The sequence below is a fragment of the Gobio gobio genome (assembly GCF_949357685.1).
Source record: "Gobio gobio genome assembly, chromosome: 4".
NCBI lineage: Eukaryota > Metazoa > Chordata > Actinopteri > Cypriniformes > Gobionidae > Gobio > Gobio gobio.
Genome location: NC_137100.1, coordinates 9,660,792 through 9,680,674, shown reverse-complemented (window position 1 = coordinate 9,680,674; position 19,883 = coordinate 9,660,792). Strand labels below are relative to the sequence as shown.

The 19,883-nt window shown below is 36.4% G+C and overlaps 1 protein-coding gene across 1 annotated transcript in view; it reads left to right on the top strand.

The window, feature by feature from the left end:
- lhfpl7 (LHFPL tetraspan subfamily member 7) overlaps positions 1-19,883 on the top strand; it is a 257,065-nt gene that overhangs the window by 137,387 nt on the left and 99,795 nt on the right. The gene's annotated exons all lie outside the window — the stretch shown is intronic.

Below are 19,883 nucleotides of genomic sequence, written 5' to 3'. Positions count from 1 at the left end.
AATCATAACGCAAGGAAACATTCGGATCATCATATCACGCCTTTGCTTGGTAGCATGCTGATCACTCATCTTTTCAAGACTCCTGGTCGATAAAACTGTAAAATCATGTGTTTCACACCAGTAAATCGATGTGACCCAACCGGGCAAGTCTTTTTCCTGTAGTGTTTCACCTGTTTCAGTTTTGAAGCTACTTTTTGAGTTGTCAGCACTGTGGGAGATTCTCTCACAATGGTGGTACAGCTTTCAAGAGCAGGAGCTGTCACACTGGCCGGCTGTGTGAAAGCGGGAGGGCAGAAGGAGACGTTCTGTCTGAAAGCTCTGTAGCAGCAGGCCATCCTCTTACTGCACTGTCATGTCTGAGGAGAGACATACCGCCGGCACTGCAATTACCACCACAATCATATGTGCACGGCTGCTGAGGAGAGAGGTCAGTGGGGAAATAGCCACAAAGCGTTTCATATTTGTCCATCAGACTACACTAATTCCCCCTTTATTTTCTGTCTGTCTGGATTTTTCACACCAAACCCACCAAGTGTTAGTGGCAGCATTCAGAGGACTTCTGGGAGGAGAATACATAGTATGCAGCGTGATTATAAAATGTGACAGCTTTACCCAACATGACATTTTACCCTTGTCCTGAGTTCAAGCTTTCAGTAAAAATATACCTTTATTATAGTCACATACTCTTGTCTGAATGTGTTTTATTGTTCTCATTTGTTTAACCAACAACTAGAGCAAAATATGACATTTGTAACGTGTTTAAACCTGGTATTAAGATGGTCGATCGGATCACAAGTGGATAATGCTAAATACAGGTGTAAAGCGTTTGAGCTTGTCCACTTTCGACCACTTCCAGAGGTAGTCAAAAACACATTCGACCGGATTGATTTCGTAGTGTAAACGCTCATGCGGTCGAATGTGTTCACACAGCTGCAAAAGACGCCTACTCTTTGCCTGCTGACCTAATGTGTAAATATTATGGGAAGCGCGCTAGCCAGACAGGATTTAAACTTTGTCGAATGAAGACCCAAGTTATAACGTACCAAGCACAATGTTCTCTCACCATTCCTGATTTCTAACACGCACTCTCAGCGTTCGACGTGATCTTGTGGCTGTCAGGGTGGAAACGAAAGCTGATGCTCTCCGTATGTTTTTCCATTGTCTCTGTATGTAAATTGTGCAAGCTTATTTTGTCCATTAGATCGAAAGATCTGAAAAAGCCCGCCCCTAGACCCTCCCCTCACAGAAATCATGAGTTGAAAGTGGATAAAAGAGACGAATAATACACCGGGAACAAACGGGAATGTGTCTCCCTTGTCTACTTGGGATCCGATCGAACAAAACACATCTTAATACCAGGTGTAAACAGGGCCTGATGTAGGAATAAACGCTAACCACTTTGACTAATAAACAAGAACCGAAATACCAGGCGAATATAATGACAGACAGGTGCAAATCATAAGTAATCATAAATACAAACAAATACATGATCAGTAATCCAGGAAACCAAAAAACAGGAAATAAAGGAAACAAAACAGAATATCAAAATAAGAGTCCATAACCGTGACAACATTAGAATCGTGTTTGTGAATTCTGCCCTCCAAACTAAAATTCCAATGTTTGAATCCAACATACAAATCAGCACTAGATAAAATACAGTTTTGTATAATTGACTTTTGACCTAAAACTGTATGGTTTGTAGGATATAGCACTTGTGACAACAAGTCCTGGGCTGCATTTAAGCCCAATTTTTGATGCCCTTTCCTTGCTAATTCCCTCGATTTGCTAAATCGTGCGGACGATTCACTACTTTGTTCCCTCGACTTGCTAAACTGTCCACATGATTTACTAATTTGTTCCCTCGATTTATAGATTGTAGGGAACAAATTAGTAAATCGTGTGCACAATTTAGCCTATTATTTTTTCCTGCATGTCATGTGCGCAGCTCCGTACATGACTGCCCACTACTAACGGAACCGTTTGATTGGGTTTAAAAGGAACACCCTAAGTACTTGGAATCCACTATGGATTTATTATTTACAGGGTTTTTTTTCCTTATAAAAAAGTTTTACGCACCATTCTATAGGCCTGTATGTATGCTTGGGCAGTGAAAAATTTTTATAAAAAAAAATACATAATAATATATATATATATATATATATATATATATATATATATATATATATATATATATATATATATATATATATATATATATATATATATATATATATATATAATAATATATATATATATATATATATATATATATATAAAATGAAATAAATACTAAAAATATTTAATAAAATAAAAAAATACACAAACTGTGTTAAAAACAGTCATCTTAAGGTAACTACAAGTATAAAATGTGGTTAAATGTCAAAATAACAGCAATATCATACACTAGAGTTGTCTGGGGTGGAAGTAAATTTAGCATGATCTGCTGTGACATCACAATCATGGTGCATTGTGGTCTATGAATCTGCCTGAATTGTACATGTTGAGTTGACTCGCTCCCTCTGTCAAAATCGAGGGGTTGAGGGGTCTGGGGGGGTCAAATCAACATCCCTCATCCACTCAACGAAGTTGAACGCACTTCAAAAGTCGATGGGGATTCCCCCGAGGGGAAGTGCTTAGGGAATTTGCGAGTGTATGTCTAAAAGTGGAGTTAAACGCAGCCCTGGTCTCCTGTGTTTGGAATCAGTGTAATTGATGCTACGTGCGGGAAATTGTGCATTGTTGATGAGCTCAAATTTGATTGGCTAAAGAATACGATGGATACACGTGTGAATGGAAACCTACTAGGAAAGTTTCAAAATACACACACAAATCCAAGGTGATTCAAAAACATGGCGATTTACAAATGCACCTTTAATGATCAGTTTGTACAACACATTATAAACTTTTTGAATAGTGTTTTGGTTTGGCCCGTGTACATTCTGTTTTGTGCAATTTTGATACTATTCTGACTCGAGAACCAATTTTGTTTTAGTATTATTTGAATAGTATTTTTAAATTTAGTTCAAGCTTAGTAAATTTGATTTTTATTAGTTTTTCTATTTAGATATATTTTTATTTCAGTTTTAGGTCAACTTAAACCTTTTTTTTTTACTTGTTTTATATCAGTTAGTTGCCAAGGCATCATTTCTAATTTTTGTTGATTAAGGCGAGACACGGCAGGTGAAAACATCGTTTTTTCATGCAGTGGTCAATTTTGAGATTTTGGGCCAGTTTGCTCCCTTAACATGTAAGCTTTCATGTCAAAATAAAAAAAATGTCAACATTACACATTAAGTTGGTTATTTCGTTATATTTTGTCACCGTGCGCCTTTAGATTTCTACCCGAAATCATCAGAAGTTATTCTAGCGCGATCTCTCGTGCCGTCTCCATTCACAGAAACATGTCATGCTTGGTCTCATTATAAAGCTCGCAGTCTCACACACAGCACTGTCTAATCCAAATATGGATATTTCCTTTGTAGAACTAACCAACCGCGAAAGTTTGCAGCCGAACACCACATCTGATTGGTCGATGTGAATTTCTCACGCGCTGCCGCTTGCTTGTGTATTCTCTGCTTGAGAGAAAGTGCAGACAACGCTGAAATCGGCTCATAAACGCTCACAGAAAAGACCAAGTAGCAAGAGCAAGTAAAAAGAAAGTAAACAACAACAGATTAGACGACGAAACCCCGTCAGAATTAGATTCAAATAGTTATAGATGGACATATGCAACAAACAGGGACAGTTCGTCTGCAGTTTTTGTGACTGGTGTTTGTTAAGGTAGTTCTCTTAAGGTAGTTCTCTAATAGCTATTGCTATTAATAATTTATTCATTTATCAATTTCCACGTGTTTTAAATATTATACACTACTGATATTAATTAACTGAATATATATTTTGTTTGTAGGTTGGGGGTTTTATAGAAATGTATGCAGTTATACAGTATAAAACTTTAAAGGCCGTTTTCTCAGAATTAGTTTTTTCTCACACTCAGAGTCAGATATATCCACTTCAAGAGCACCTACAAGTACCAACTTTAGCAGTCTTATGCTGAACTATATTCTGAAGGCTTTTACAGAGGGATTTGTTGATATATCATTCCTATCCTGAGTTATAGGTCCTTTAACTCCAAAAAACATGGCGAAAATTGATTTTTTAAGGCTATTGTCAGTATTCTCTAATTTACTAAAGCACAAAATAAGATATCCAGAATCCCCTCTGTAAAAGCCCTCTCATCTAACATGTCAACAAATAGAACCAAGAATTTTAAACATGGTCCTTTCCAATTTCCAGATTTTGTTTTTGGAAAAGTATGCAAATGAGCGTATATTTAAGTATATAAGGCCTCATTTGCATATTAAAACATTAATTTACACAAAACTTGTAATACATTTTTTTCTTATGTTTATGCCAGTAATAAACTGGAGAAGTTTCACAGTGATATCTTGTAATTAAAAAAAAATCCCTATTCACCTGTAGTGTCTCGCCTTAAGTTGAAGTTTTTCATGTTATATTTATATATCTTCAACTATCCCTGTCTGTTCTCAGGAGTATATATGTAGCTCATTAACGATTAAATCCCCCTGAGAGAGAATCTTCACGTTCTTTGCACTGTTTATACACCATCTAATTGTGCCAATTCATATCCCACTTTATCTTTTGTCATTTATCTCTTTCATATGGTACTGTTTTACAATAATGAGCTTTGTGAAACCGCACAGATGTGTGAAACTGTCTTTAATTAGTGCCTGAACAGCTCAGAGCATCAGGGACCGAGAGCGCCTGTGCAAAATAACCATTTAGACCTTAATTTCTTAATAAGTGGCTATATCCTAGTTAATGCCGCAGCACTTCTTCTAATGAGGAAATAATAAAAAAATGTTAAGTGTGTCCAGAAGAAAGTAAAGCCAACCCAGTTAGTGAAACGATTGTTTTAATAAAACATCTAATATTACACAATCAGGTTTTACAGCATGTGGATGGTTTAGAAACCAAGTAATGCTTATGACATAATACATCTCAAGTTAATTATTATCATAAAGTCATAATTATGGACATTCTCTGCCTTTCTCTCTGTGATAAATTGGCTTTTGTATCAGATATCCCACACTGCTGCCAGGCAGATGGTGTGGGACAGTATACTGAATGCCCCATAGAGGCTAATATCGGTCTCTCAAGGTCTCTGCATGTGTGTGTGTCTCCACAAAAGCATATATCATTACCTCTCCATTGTCATCTCCTACAGTAAGCCCACTGATCTCATCGTATTTCTGAATCAGATCATGCCAGTGCTGGAAACTTAGACTGAACCCAGGAGAGACAGAGACGAGACAGTGTGTACAAGATACTTTTATATTTACATTAAGTTTGGGCTTGGTAACATTTTTTTATGTTTTTGAATGAAGTCAGGTGTTTACCAAGATCAAAAATACAGTAAAAACTGTAATATTGTGAAATAATGTGTGATGTGTTTCTGCATCCTTACTCCAGTCTTCAGTGTCACACTGTTCACACAGCACGTTTTTTTCAGAAAATGCGGTTGTGTCCCAAAAATTTACGGGTGTGAGTTTGGTTGTAGAATGCGGTTGTCACTAAATAACTGAACTGTCTGTGAATGTAAACATATTAAGGACTCAAATACAGGACTGACAACTGTATATATTATCGCTGTGTGGACGTGGCCCTTATATTATATTGAACTGAATATTAGCTTATTACAGTGGGAAAGATTTACAAAATAATAGAGTGGTGCAGGTATAGCCCTACTCAGAGGGGAATTCATGTTATAAGGGTAGATGGAGTAATGTAATTTTACCACAGGACGTCAGTAATAATTGCAAATTCGCACGGTATAAGAATCTCTGTAAAACTAGCAGAACTGGGAACGGTAACTCGATTTACGCACCGCCGTCACTTCCCTATTAATTTGCTTCCTGATATCACCTTCGCAAACACATATAATCTATCAGCCTGATCTCATGAAAATGCATATCTACAGCACTAATTGTATTTATGGTGGGATTTATACGCAAAAATTAGTTTTTACGTGCATGTTACACTGTTTTCGCGTGCATATGATACGCACTTCATAACGTGTTATATGCATATACCCCACCCAACTAAACCTACCCAATGGAGTGACAATGCGTATCATGTGCACGTAAAAACTAATTTTGGCATATAAATCGCACAATAAATACAATTTGTGCTATATATTCGTGCTATTTTTCATGAGAACGTGTTGAATCTATACATAACATACATATAACATTAAGGTCCGGTCGAATGACTTATTAATTAAATTCATCAAATTTTGAATTTAATTAAAATCTGATTGGATTCTGTTGGTAATAGGCACTTACCTAAAGCTAAAATAAGTTTTGTGCCTCTGTCAAGTGCTTTCGACCTTTTTGAGCTTTTTTTTTTTATCTGAATGGTATATAAGCAGAAAACACTTGAGGTTTGCCACAACTTTGTTCCACTGCCTAGAATGCAACTGAATGCTTTTTCAAGTGCCTCCATATTTGAAAAAACACTCAAAACTAGGAACTTTTAAACAGGAAATGATGGAATATTTACGTACATATTTACAGCGGGTCTATTCGCACGGGATAAGTATTACCTGAGGTAATTTTTCCAGACCTTATTCCAGAAGGTAAAAGTCGCTGTAATCTTTACTGACATTGTCCATAATGATTACTGAGATGGCACATTCAGATGGGACTAAAATCACTGAGAAGCTCTGGTAATAATTACTTTACCCCACCTCTCCATGTTAAACTAATCCCGTCCGAATAGGGCTTATGACGTCAAAATCCAGAAGTCTAATTTGTCTTTCAAGATTTTCCTGTGGGGTGTTATAATGGGGGTTTTGCAATTTATGAGTTAAATATAGCCTGTGGTAAACATAACTTTACGATACTTTGACATTTTGTTGTCTTATCTAGTTGCTTATTAAAAATGTATGTTTTAAAAAAACTGCTTCAAACAACATGTCTTCCAACCAATACGCCTATATAGTTCGTTTGTCACTTCTCTGAAATACGACCCATAGGAGCGTTTACTAAAGTTGCGCCCCTATCGACAACAGGACACTTTCATTTTAATTCATGAAATACGACCCATAGGAGCGTTTACTAAAGTTGCGCCCCTATCGACAACAGGACACTTTCATTTTAATTCATGAAATACGACCCATAGGAGCGTTTACTAAAGTTGCGCTCCTATCGACAACAGGACACTTTCATTTTAATTCATGAAATACGACCCATAGGAGCGTTTACTAAAGTTGCACCCCTATCGACAACAGGACACTTTCATTTTAATTCATGAAATACGACCCATAGGAGCGTTTACTAAAGTTGCGCTCTTATCGACAACAGGACACTTTCATTTTAATTCATGAAATACGACCCATAGGAGCGTTTACTAAAGGTGTACCCCTATCGACAACAGGACACTTTCATTTTAATTCATGAAATACGACCCATAGGAGCGTTTACTAAAGGTGTACCCCTATCGACAACAGGACACTTTCATTTTAATGCTGTGTTTCCTTTTATTTGCATCATATTTCAGGTTTTGCGTAGCTCAATTGATAGAGCATTGCAAAATACAACATCAGTGATCATGTGATCATGCAATCGTGGGTTCGATCCCAGGGAACGCTTGTCCTCATAAAGTGTAAATGCACTATAAATCACCGGGTATGTTTAGGGGTAGGGTGGGTAGTAGTTGTTAATAAAAAATAAGTTTTGCTAAATGGAAATATGACAAATGGTGGTAAAAAGTCCACACATTGCATTTAAATGAACACGCATTTTGATTGGTAACGACAGTCTTACGTCATTTCATGACGATAGACGTAACACGACACTGTCGTTATTTTTACGCCAGCTAGAGGGCGCATGACTTTAAAACATAAATAAAGGTCGTAATAAGGTGCTTGAAAAACGACTTATAGAGTCAGGGTTTTTTTAAAGGACAGTATGGCTTCAAAATAAGTATTTTCCTTTCGCTAGATTTTCTGAAAATTCTGTTTTTTTGCATTATATGTGATTTTAGCATTGTCTGACAAGACCCAGAAAATTCGATGGACCTCCTGTGTCTTTCTGTCTTTGTCTTTCTGCTGTTGTTTACAGTCGTTGTAAAGTCCTTTTCTCTTTTGTTGTCCATTAGGACTGTATCTGAGGCTCTCATTGATCTCCACACATCCTTTGAGCTTACATTGATGGCGAGTGTAGTGTAAGAAACGGAGCCCCTTCAGTCTGGCAGTATGTGTGTTTCAGTCTGAACTCGAGTAAACAAACCTGTGGAGGTCTAGACTAGCTCATCCCCTCTCACAACATAGAAAAAGAGCAAGATTTTTATTCTTTTGTGGATATACTCCACTCCATCATTGCCTTTCTAATGACAGTCATTTTATTTTTATCGCTCTCTGCATGGCACGTCCTGACTTCAGAGTTCATTCTGCAATGACAAAGATGAGAAAGATTCATGTGTGATATCGAGTAGAAAAGAGCCAGAGGCAAACGACTAGGTAAGAAGAGAGTAAAGCGATTGGGGAAAGGTGAGAAAGATGAGAACAAAGGCAGGAAGAACTTTAAAGAAAACAGGACGAAATAAAAAAGTAAACGAACAATGTCGCCATGCATTGATTGCTGACGTGCAATAAATCAATTCAAATGCATCCTTTTCTCCCCACACATGCACAACTAACCCTGCAGTAAATCACACCATCCACTGCTGCTTCACCAATTATAATGTGTGCTGCCTTGTGGGTTCGGTTTTGTGATATCAATAATTCATCAAGGAGAAGCCTTTCAGAATGACTCAAATGGAAAAGCATGTGCACTCGACATGCGCGTACTTGTGTAAGGGCTACACTCCAAACACATGCTCCCCAAAACACACACGCACTGTCAAATACATTGCATTTCTGTTTCACACGTGTCTTTATGTCTCGCACCGTTGCTCTGTAATTGTGCATGGGACTGATTACAGAGGGACGGCGGAGGACAACAGACCACATACAGCAGAAAAAACACAAGACCTTTGTGTAGACGAGCACTTCTCAGTGGAATTCCTCTGAGACATGGGATCAACTGGCATTTGCACTCCTTTTGTTCCTTTGAATGATGCTTTGTCTTGTTTGGATAGAGATTTAAGTGGACATTCATAACACTCTTACAATGAAACATCACTCTACCAACATTTATTTGTGTAACGTGTAATTCTGATCAATTTTTTTTCCTAGTTGTGAATTGGCAAGTGTGGTTGTGTTTTCATTCATTTTTATATATACATACATACACATTTTTTATGTATGTTATCACTTTAAAATCCTAAAAAAAAACTTGTTTCTGCAAAATTGTCACATTTTCTAAAATGTGCCATACACAACATAATATTGTATGCAGTACTGTATCCTTTAATGTGCTTGAGCATATCTCATTCTTGTCATTATTTTTTCATTTTTACACAATAAAAAAGTCCCCGCCCAATAATTAGAAATGACCAAATTGTCCCCACCCCCCCATTATTTTATATTTCTTAAAGCTGCTCACCATTACGCACCGCTCTGTTTATTTTTAGGATGGCAGACTTTTTAAAAATGTAAATTTTTAGGCTTGTCTGTCTAAAATTGTGTCCTAACTACACGCATCGCGATAAGATTCCAGCAACAAGCAAGTTCTCTGTCCACACCAGAGGCGACTATGAGATGCGACAAATCAATCAAAAACCCAGAGCCAATCAGAACAGCGCGTGGGCGGGCTCTCGCGGCAAGAGCACGGCACCAGAGATTAATCTCGACGGCATTCGCAAGGAAATAGAGTAGCCTACATAATCAAATTCACAAATATTACACCATTTAAACATTACTAAAAATACATACTGAGTTACTAAAACAATCTTTGTCATAGAATATACTTGTTTGTCACAGTTTGAACATTCTTGTTTCCATTTGTTTAATTTCAAGATATGAGGTGAATTATCCATTGTTGCTTTTAGTAAGACTATACGTTACAAAGCTGGGAGCACTTAATGATATTCAAAGTCACATTACACGCTTTCAACATTAAATAAAGCACATAAACATTACCTGAGATTCTCATTGCCATATTTTGTGCTGTTGTTCCAGTCGGGACGTTGCAGAAATGGAAACCGTTTCTAAAATAGAATCACTGCCTGTCGCCATTGCGGCTGGTTAGGACAAAAATTGTAATTACCATGGAAAGATACATTTTATCGTGTGTCAAGCTGTCGTGACGGTGTAGTTAGGACACAGTGTAACAGTGCTCGTCAATGTCAAAATTATGGTAAATCGGATTAAAGAAGGCGGGGCTTAATGTTCACTGAATGTGTGTGAATTCTAGCACAATGCTTTTAGTTTTTACAATAAAAGAGTGTGTTCGTGGTAAAATATAATAGCTAAACATTTAATAGGATAGCTTTAATGAGCCACAGTAACATACAGCGATGCAAACTACTCAACTTTTATGTAATTTCGCCATTTTGAATTGAAAATATTTCATAATTTAAATGATGTCATTCATAACTGAATGTGACGAGACAAGAACGTTTATTTCACGAGTTTGTGTGCCCATATAATCTTAGTGAAAGTGGTAAACAGATTTGGCTTGCTGTCTGCTATAGAGGGGCTCGGATAGGTTATTCTACACGAGCTCCGATTGCCCCCCTATAACAGGCAAAATTGTACAAAAGGAGGAGCAGGTGAGGAGGAGGGATGCTGCAGGAACTAAAAATGGGAAGAGGTAAGCTGCTGGTTTTATACCTTGGTATTAATTGGAAGATTAGATGGGCGTACTCCTCCCGAAATTACGTTTAATAACTTCACTTAAACATTTTTGACATTTTAGACAAACAAACAGGTGTGAATGTGAGCATATCTTTAAAAAGATATATATTATTTAAATGGATTATCACAACTAGGCTATAATTAGACTTTCTCTTACCATTCTTATTTTATAATTTATATTTTATACTTTTTATCACTTGATTTTTCGGGAAGTGCTTGATGTTACAACTTACAATTTACAATTTATCATCCGGTTATAACTTGACACTATTTTGATTTTACTTAAAAATTAAAGTGAAACAAATATATTATAATTAAATTAAAGTATTTCTACATTTAAAATACCAATGTACTATTGTTTTCACTGAGATTTTCCCTGAGTGTTCATTTTTACCCATTAAAAACTTATAAACATATGATTGCTGATCTTCCAACTACACAGCCTGGACCTTTTTCAGCACTATTACTCCAAACAAGGGTGAAATAACCCTAACCAAAGAAAAATGACTTCAATGTTAGTGTGTCTGCTCAGGAATGGTTTTAATACCGCAGTGTGTACAAGATATTTGATCACAGTTACAGTAAGTAATGGGTTGATGTGGTACTGGGAGGCGCTGGTGTCCCATTCTGACTGAACTAATAATTCACACTGGCTAACTACTGCGCTGCAGGCTTTATGGGATACTAAATCTATGTCTGTACCCCATGACCCCTCTTTTGTTCCTGCTTGACCATAAAATGGACGCATGTGATTGGAGTATTTGGAACTATCCACTGTACTCTTACTCCATTTTCTCTATGGTTAGTGATCGCAAGAGAGCATATAGAAATATAGAAGGAAAGAGTGGGATTTTAAAAGGGTCTAAAGGTTAGAATGATCTGAATATAAAGGAAGAGATGCAGAAAGGCTTATAAGGCTCTTTTTGATGGTGCATGGAAAACCAGACAAAGATAGGTTGTGCAAATTCTAATTTTGCAATCCCTGTCTGATTGGTCCTGCTCGAAAAATCTCATTAAAGTCTGTATGATGTACAGATATGTATGTTCAGAATGGAATAATGCTGCTTACTGTAGCTTATAGTGTACACTGTGTAGCCTATACTGCATACTGTACTACTTTTTAAATAGTATACAAAGCAGTGTGTAGCGATAGATGCTTCAAACAGTAGTATACTTCACTGTTGTAAGAAAACTTTAAGATGCGTAGTAAAATGTTGATTATAAATATATTTTGTTTAGTGTTTAAATATTGATTAAAATTGGTGTAAAATATACTGTAAAAAGGCTACAGTAAAAGTCTGAGAGATCTTAAAATTGTAAAATTGTAAATGGTTCAACATCATATTATATGTAATATAATATAATATGATACTGTCATTTGTTTTGTTTTTTAGGTAAAATCTATAAATTACCATGTAATTTAATTTAAGGTGAAAAACAGTAAAATAATATATTCCCGGAAGTCCCTGTGTGACACATGACATATGATTATATTTTATGTAAATCATTTTGTTTCTTTTAATTTTTGTACATTAGTTTTATTAAATGTTCTGTGATTTAGTTCATGTTTATTGCATTATTTACATGTATACTGTTTTTAATTTAATTCACAATGGTAATTCAATATTACTACTAAATAATAGGGATGCACGATATACATCGCCCACCATTTTTAATGTTATCGTTATTGGCCCGATAAAAACATTTGGCTGATATATTAAAGCCGATAAATAATGTTAATTATTAATGTTAAAAATGATTTCCTTCAGCTGAGACACTTCAGATGTGCACTGTTCACTGTGTTTTTGAATTGCTTGAAATATGATTGGATTCACTTCAAAAAGTCAAATACAGTTAAGTGCAACATGCACAGCGCAGGTCTGTCATATAGGATACATAAAATTATAAAGAGAAGATCATTATAATTGTGTGCTTGGGACATGGATTTAATGGTGAGACTTTTTTACGTAATAAGGCTCTCAAAAATTATTTAAAAAAATGTGGATTTAGATTTATTGGCCAATATATCGGTTATCGGCTTTCAAAAATAAAGAATTATCGGGATTGGGGAAAAAAAATTATATTAGTGCATCCCTAATAAATAAGAATAAAATAAAAACTTAAATGGGTCTTGAACTGGCTTTTTAAAAAAAAAAATAATACTGTTGTCTGAGGTCAACTTATTACGTTTGCGTGGTTTTTACATTCAAAAACATCATAATGAATAAGTAATAGGCTAGACTGTTTAAACCCTGCCTGATCTGCCGGCGATTTGATTTCGCCCTGCAACTCAGTCTGGAAACCTGTACATTCATTTCTACTGCTTCTGTTACACTTTTGCGGGAACCAATCACAGACTGGCTTATCCACCTGGCGTGCTATTGGTTGAAGGACTATCCAATTGCATACAGAGTCATTTGAATTATGCTTGTTTATCACGCCTCTTGTGGTCTGATTGGTTGAAGGACTATCCAATTGCGTACAGAGTCATTTAATTTATGCTCGTTTATCACGCCTCTTGTGCAGTAGAAAATACCTAGCAGACTCCCCCGACCAATGTTCAATCTTAAATTGAGCTTGGTCTGGTGATAGCCAGACAAGTAATAGGCTATTTTATACCCTGGTTTTGAGCCTCTCTCCTGAAACGCTCAGTTTTTATAGGCGCGCCGCACTGAAGACTTGGAAGTAAACGCCCACTGCTATGATTGGATAACAGTTTTGCATAATAATGAGTTTTGGCTCCCCAGTTAGTACATGTGGGGAATTGTTTTGAAAACTTCCAATGTGGAGAAACGGCAACCGGAATCCGCCGACCACTTGAAGGTAAACGTAGATTTTGATATCCAGGTATATATATGTCACAAGACAATGAAATATACGGTTATAAGGTTGTAAATATACAGGTACACATATGCCATCCCGTAATACCTGAGACAATAGCTAGGTTTCCATCGAAGTTGTGAATTTAAATGGAATATCGCATAAAACTTTTGCGAATAAATAGCTTTTTCCATCCCATGGGTTCAAGAGAACAAAATCGCCACTTCCTGGGAAATAGGTGCAAATTAAATGGAAGTTGCTGGAATAAGGCCTCTGTGGCTCTTATTGTACCTCATAAATGGCTTGCGCCTCAGAGCGCTCAGACAGCCTCATGTTATCTTGCGTTCAGAGGCGGATGCCTGGTGTTTGGGAATGCAATCGTATGAGACACTTCTGGGAGGTCATTATACCCAACCATTTTGATGACAGACTTTGGCTCAGGCATTTCAAAATGACCAAATCAACATTTGAGATGCTGTGCAGTAAAATTGGTCCGCTGGTTAGTTCAGTTATCCAATCACATCCACTGCTGAGTTTTTTTGTTGCACAATAAGGGATTTATTCTGTAAATGCGATTCCATCAGAGTTTATGTGCATGTCTTCTTTCTGGATAAAAAAAAGATCTGCGCATGTTTTTTTTAATGCACATTTTTAGAATTTATGGGCATCTTGGTATTTCCATCCAGCGTTTTTAATGCAATATCTCAAAATTTGCATAAAAATAGGTAGATGGAAACCATATTTTTGTCGATGAAATTCTGTCAACCACAGCTGCCAGTTTTCTTTATTGTGTCTTTTATGTGTGTGTGTGTGTGTATGTAATGTTTATGAATGCTTTGGCATGGCAAATCTTGTTTATCATGCCAGTAAAGCTTCTTTGAACACTGAATATTGAAAAAAAAGAGACATAATTGATTTCAGTGTAACCACACCAACACCTGGCGATCTGTTAGTATCACACTCGTATGTGTGTGTGTAGCTTTCCTCTGATGTTCACCTGACAGACTCTGATGTTATCTTTGTGTCTGGGATTGGTACATCAGCTTTCTTTATATCACAGCGAGTCTCAGAGAGCAGAGTGCAAGGAAAAGATAGAGCACCCTTTAATTTTTAATAACGGCATCATTCCGTGAATTGATGGAAGCTGGTGTTGTTACATGTTTGTATGTGTGCGACGGGCAAAACAAAGGTGCTGTGGAACATCTGGACTGGGGTGATAGCCCCTCTCACACATGTTTCAAGCTGAATTAATCAAGCACAGGTTCTCCGTGTGTGTCTGTGAGATAGAGACTGTAGGAATATTGCTGCACTGAAGATTGAGAAATGCTACATTATTTCTTCTTATAAGCAGCCAATTCAGAGAGAGAGAGGAGAGGAATGAGAGGGAGTAGAGGAGAGGAGTGAAGATTAGCAGGTACATCAATGTCTCATATGTCAATAGTAACGCTCGTGTGACCATGAGAGAGATGAGAATGAAGCCATCAGTCATGAAGACCAGCATCGTAATAGCCCCATACAGAAAAGTATAGCATGTATATTTTGAGTCATGAATATTGACTTTATTATTGATATTCTGATATTTTTAGATGTGATGTTTTACATCTGCTTATTGCTTACTGCTTATTTAAATAATGGAAAACTTTTTTTTTAAAAGTGCCCCTATTATGCTATTTTAAAGGCTCTTAATTTAGTTTTGGAGTCTCCTACAACAGGTTTATCAAAGGTCAAAGAATTCATTTTCTCCTAATATACATTGCACATCACCACCTTTTCAATAATTCTCAAACAACTCGTTGGGTGAATCGGTCTCTCCTTTCCGCGAGCCTACTCTGCTCTCTGATTGGCCAGATGGCCCAGTCTGTTGTGATTGATCTACCGCATCCAGTGCGTGTTTTGGAAGCTAAATGCCATTACCATAACTGAACTTCAGCTCCGGATTCTTCCTAAAGCTCAGCGATTGTACACACTGTAAAGACAGTAACGACGGCGTTGATTTTACCATATTAATCCCAACGCGAGTCAGATGATTCAACCCGAACCTCCATCGCAAGGACGACTTGAGCAGGACGTTTCTCAGTGATACGCTACTCAGTTCGAGGTCATTATGAGATGTTGCAACTGTAATTCCACACCATCAGCATTAAAAAGTGTATGTCCATCAACAAACCCATGTGTATATTTCTAATTTGTTGCGGTACACATGCGAAACTGTATCAATAACGGTGCATACGTTAACCGAGCACTAATGTGAATGACTGATGTAGCAAACGTTTGTAAAACATATCTTGCTCCATCTTTTAAGTTTACTCAAAGTAGTAAGAACAACAGACAATGTGCATTAATAGACACAGTTTTAGGAAATAGTGGCCCACAGCTGATTTGCAGAAGTATTTCAGTAAGTCAGTAATAACGTGAGTTAGCCGGTGAGTTAGCCAGAAACGTACACAATATAAAACACAAAACTACGTATTTTGAACAACCGGTAGAAAATATATACATCACTAATATACTCACAGGTTGTGATTCTGAGGAGCAAGCTGGCCCTAATAAACGTACTGACCTATCTTTCAAGAACAAGTGTTTTGCGAATCCCATGTTGAACTGAGATTTGAGATTGAGATTTGAGAAGCAGTCGTCAGTAAAATGACGTTGAAAGTTGTTCACGGGCGGACAACGTACAACATGGCGGGCATTATGCAAATGTAATTTCTAGAGATGTATAACTGTAACGTAGTGAGATTTGAATTACACACAACTCGTTTAGGCGGTTCAGAGTCGATTCTTTCTTTCGGGAGACAATAATTTTATTTATTGTGCACTTTCTACTTTACAACTTTTCAGAACGTTTACATTTATAAACAGCTATATTACACACTACATGAAAGGGAAGTAAGCACAATATTAATTTCATGCACAATGGTAATTCAAAGTGCTTTACTTAGACATAATAAAAAAGAAAGAATGAAAGAAAAACGTAACAGTAAGAACAGTTAAAGTAACAGTTAAAGAACATACAAATGAATGAATGAATGAATGTTTAATTTATAGTATATAACAAAGCTTTCTCTTTTATCCTCAACATTTTTGCCTTAGCACTTCTTCTCTTTTACACAAAATGGTTCTTGTCTTGTCACATTCAGTTATGAATTAGGCCTACATGAATCAGGTGAATGATAGCATATTTTGAATTCAAAATGGCAAAATTTGATTAAGTTGAGTAGTTTGCATTACTGGATATTACTGTCAGATTTGAACATTTCTATCACAAAACAGTTGTCAAATATTAAATGTTGAGCTACTTACATCTCACCGTGCACTCTTTGTAGTAAAACGAAAGCATTGGAATTCGCACTAGACTTCTGTGAAAAGTAAGCCTTGCCTACTTTGATTTGATTGGCCATCTCAATCATGTTGACATTGATGAGCATTGTTAGACCACTGAGGCAGACTAGCCTAAAAATATAACTTTTAAAACGGGTTGACATCCTAACAACAAACAGATAAGTGTGTATTTTGGACACCCTTGTAATTTGGACAAATTTGTAATTATTTGGGTGTCCCCTCAATGTCAATGGTGGTTACGATCCTGGTGTGTCACAGTACATTTCAAACAGTAGTATGTTGACATGCCTCATTACATTGCAGTATATTTGCTTGTTAAATGGAATGTTGTGCTAAACATTGAACATGAACTTGGCAGTCCAACCAAAGGAAAGAAATGTTATAAAAAATTTGGTTGATATTGCTTTCGTCCCATTTATCACACTGGAATGTTTGAATGCATTGCATCGTGGTATACAGTATCCAATATCTCTGGTAGTAGGGTACAATGGAAAAAAAAAAATTCACTCCTCCAAAAGTGCATTATTGTAGAAAAATTATATATATTTGTGTTGACATTGATGGAGCAACACATTTTGTGTGAAAATAAATAAAAGTGGTTAATTTTGTTTAAATTTTTTTTATAAATATATGAGGTGGCGAGGGGGCACATGCAGGATAAAAGGCACACATCATTGATACAAATACTTTACCTACAATAATATGTTTTTAATAATGTCTAAGTTAATACTTGTTCAAAACAATCACTTTAGCAAAGTTTGTCATTTAAATTGTTAATATAAAAATGTATTTTAAAAATACAGAAACAAAATTATTTTAAAAAGGAAATATTATGAAAACATTGAAGATCCCATAATAATTTTATATAGATTTACAGTAGTAACAACAAATTATATTTTATTATATGATATGATTAATACCATATTTTTAAATATGATTGTTTCACTACAAATATGGGTATTATCTTTAAGGTGGACACCCAACTTAATATATGATATATCTGAATATATGAAATATCTGAATGTCGGCTGTTTATTATCATGTTAATTATATTGCCTTTCGCCCCAACAGCAGGGGCGCTTTTCACCCCATATACCATACTTTTACATATTCTTCCGTTATTGAAAAACTGTTGAAAATCATTAAGAAGACCTTTGTTTCAAAATATAAAAATGTATTCTATTGATTCTCATTTTCTACTTAAATCTACAACATTTAAATTTTTTTTAAAATTAATATTAAATTAGCGCGCTGCTGCTCGCAATCGCGTCAAAGATCAGACAAATTTCCACGTGCATCTTGAAAGCTGATGTTTTGGAAAGTGCTGCGGCAAGATTTTGTGCCATCTAGTGGTTAAGAGGAAAATAAAATCAAAAGCGCCTTTCCACCCGTTGCGCCTTTAGCCCTGTTGTACCCTTCTGTGCACATTTGCAGTAGGTAACCTACATATTCTATGCATACAGAAAGTTAGCATATCTGTAGACAGTATGCATGCTGCAACAGTGTAAGTAGCATGATAGAATGCCATTCTGGTTTCTCTGGCGCAAGACTGCAGTTGAGCTTTGTGTGCTGTGGAATGATGAATAATGAGTTAAAATAAAACTACCATTAGTAAATGAACTATACTTCAGCACACACACACACACTGTCATACACATGCACATTCATTCATGTTATATCTGGGTATTGAGTATTGATTTCACGCATCCTGTGAGACAGACAGAGATGATTTAAAACGTTATGTAAAGTGTTGAGGCAAGACCGCTCATTGATTCCCGAGGAGGCCAAGGCAGAGGTCGCAGTCATCGTCTTGAGTACAAGTCTGCTCATATCCATCTCTCCGCAGCACTGACATTAATGAATCATTTCATTTGATCAATTTAGAGGCTGAACGCTTTAATGCAGATGTTCTGTCATGTATGATGACAGGTATTATCAAGCTTGGAAAGAAGAGCAGCCACACGCACGCACACGCACACACACACACACACACACACACACACACACACACACACACACACACACACACACACACACACACACACACACACACACACACACACACACACACACACACACACACACACACACACACACACACACACACACACACACACACACACACACACACACACACACACACACTATTGATAGTAGATGTGGAAAGTGATTATGTGAAGGCAGAATTTGATCTTTTAGTACACAGAAAAAAAGGTTGTTATTTTATAACTTATGTCAGGAGACATAAACTGATAGTTCATCCAACACAAAAAAAATTGTATTTTGAAAAAGTGTGTTGTTCTTTGCCTGTTTTTTTGTGTTATGGTGTGTTATAGTTCGGAAAGAATTTTTATACCCAAATTCCTAAGATGGGCGTGATAAACTTTAAACATGTTGGCGAGGAGAACTACTGCTGTGACAGGATTTATTAGTTTATTCCCAAAACAGCTAGATCGTCTTGTCTTGTCATTAATGTAGTGCATATTTACATATACAGGTAATCATTTGAAGTGTATAGTATGTTTTATACACAGCGAAAAAAGCCTGCATTTGACCGAAATTACAAAATCTGCAAAAAACGTGGATAGCATCGTAAATGTTTATATGGTTGTCAGTGCATGTGACACTACATATCATTTTGGTTTTCATAAGACTAGAGACCCTAACCCTAACCCTGAAGGCAAGAATAAACCTGGTGTCCTCCATGACTCTTGTTCATTCCGGCAACAAAACACTTGAATGCAACAAGCTCATAATCACGACTTCTGAAGTGGGAATTATGAAATTTCCAACAGAGCATGTGAAGGCAACATTAGTATCAACATGTTATCAGGTGTTTGCCTACAATTCTTTAGGAGAGAAAAAAAAGACACATATGAGGACACAATAAAAGTGTAAAGCT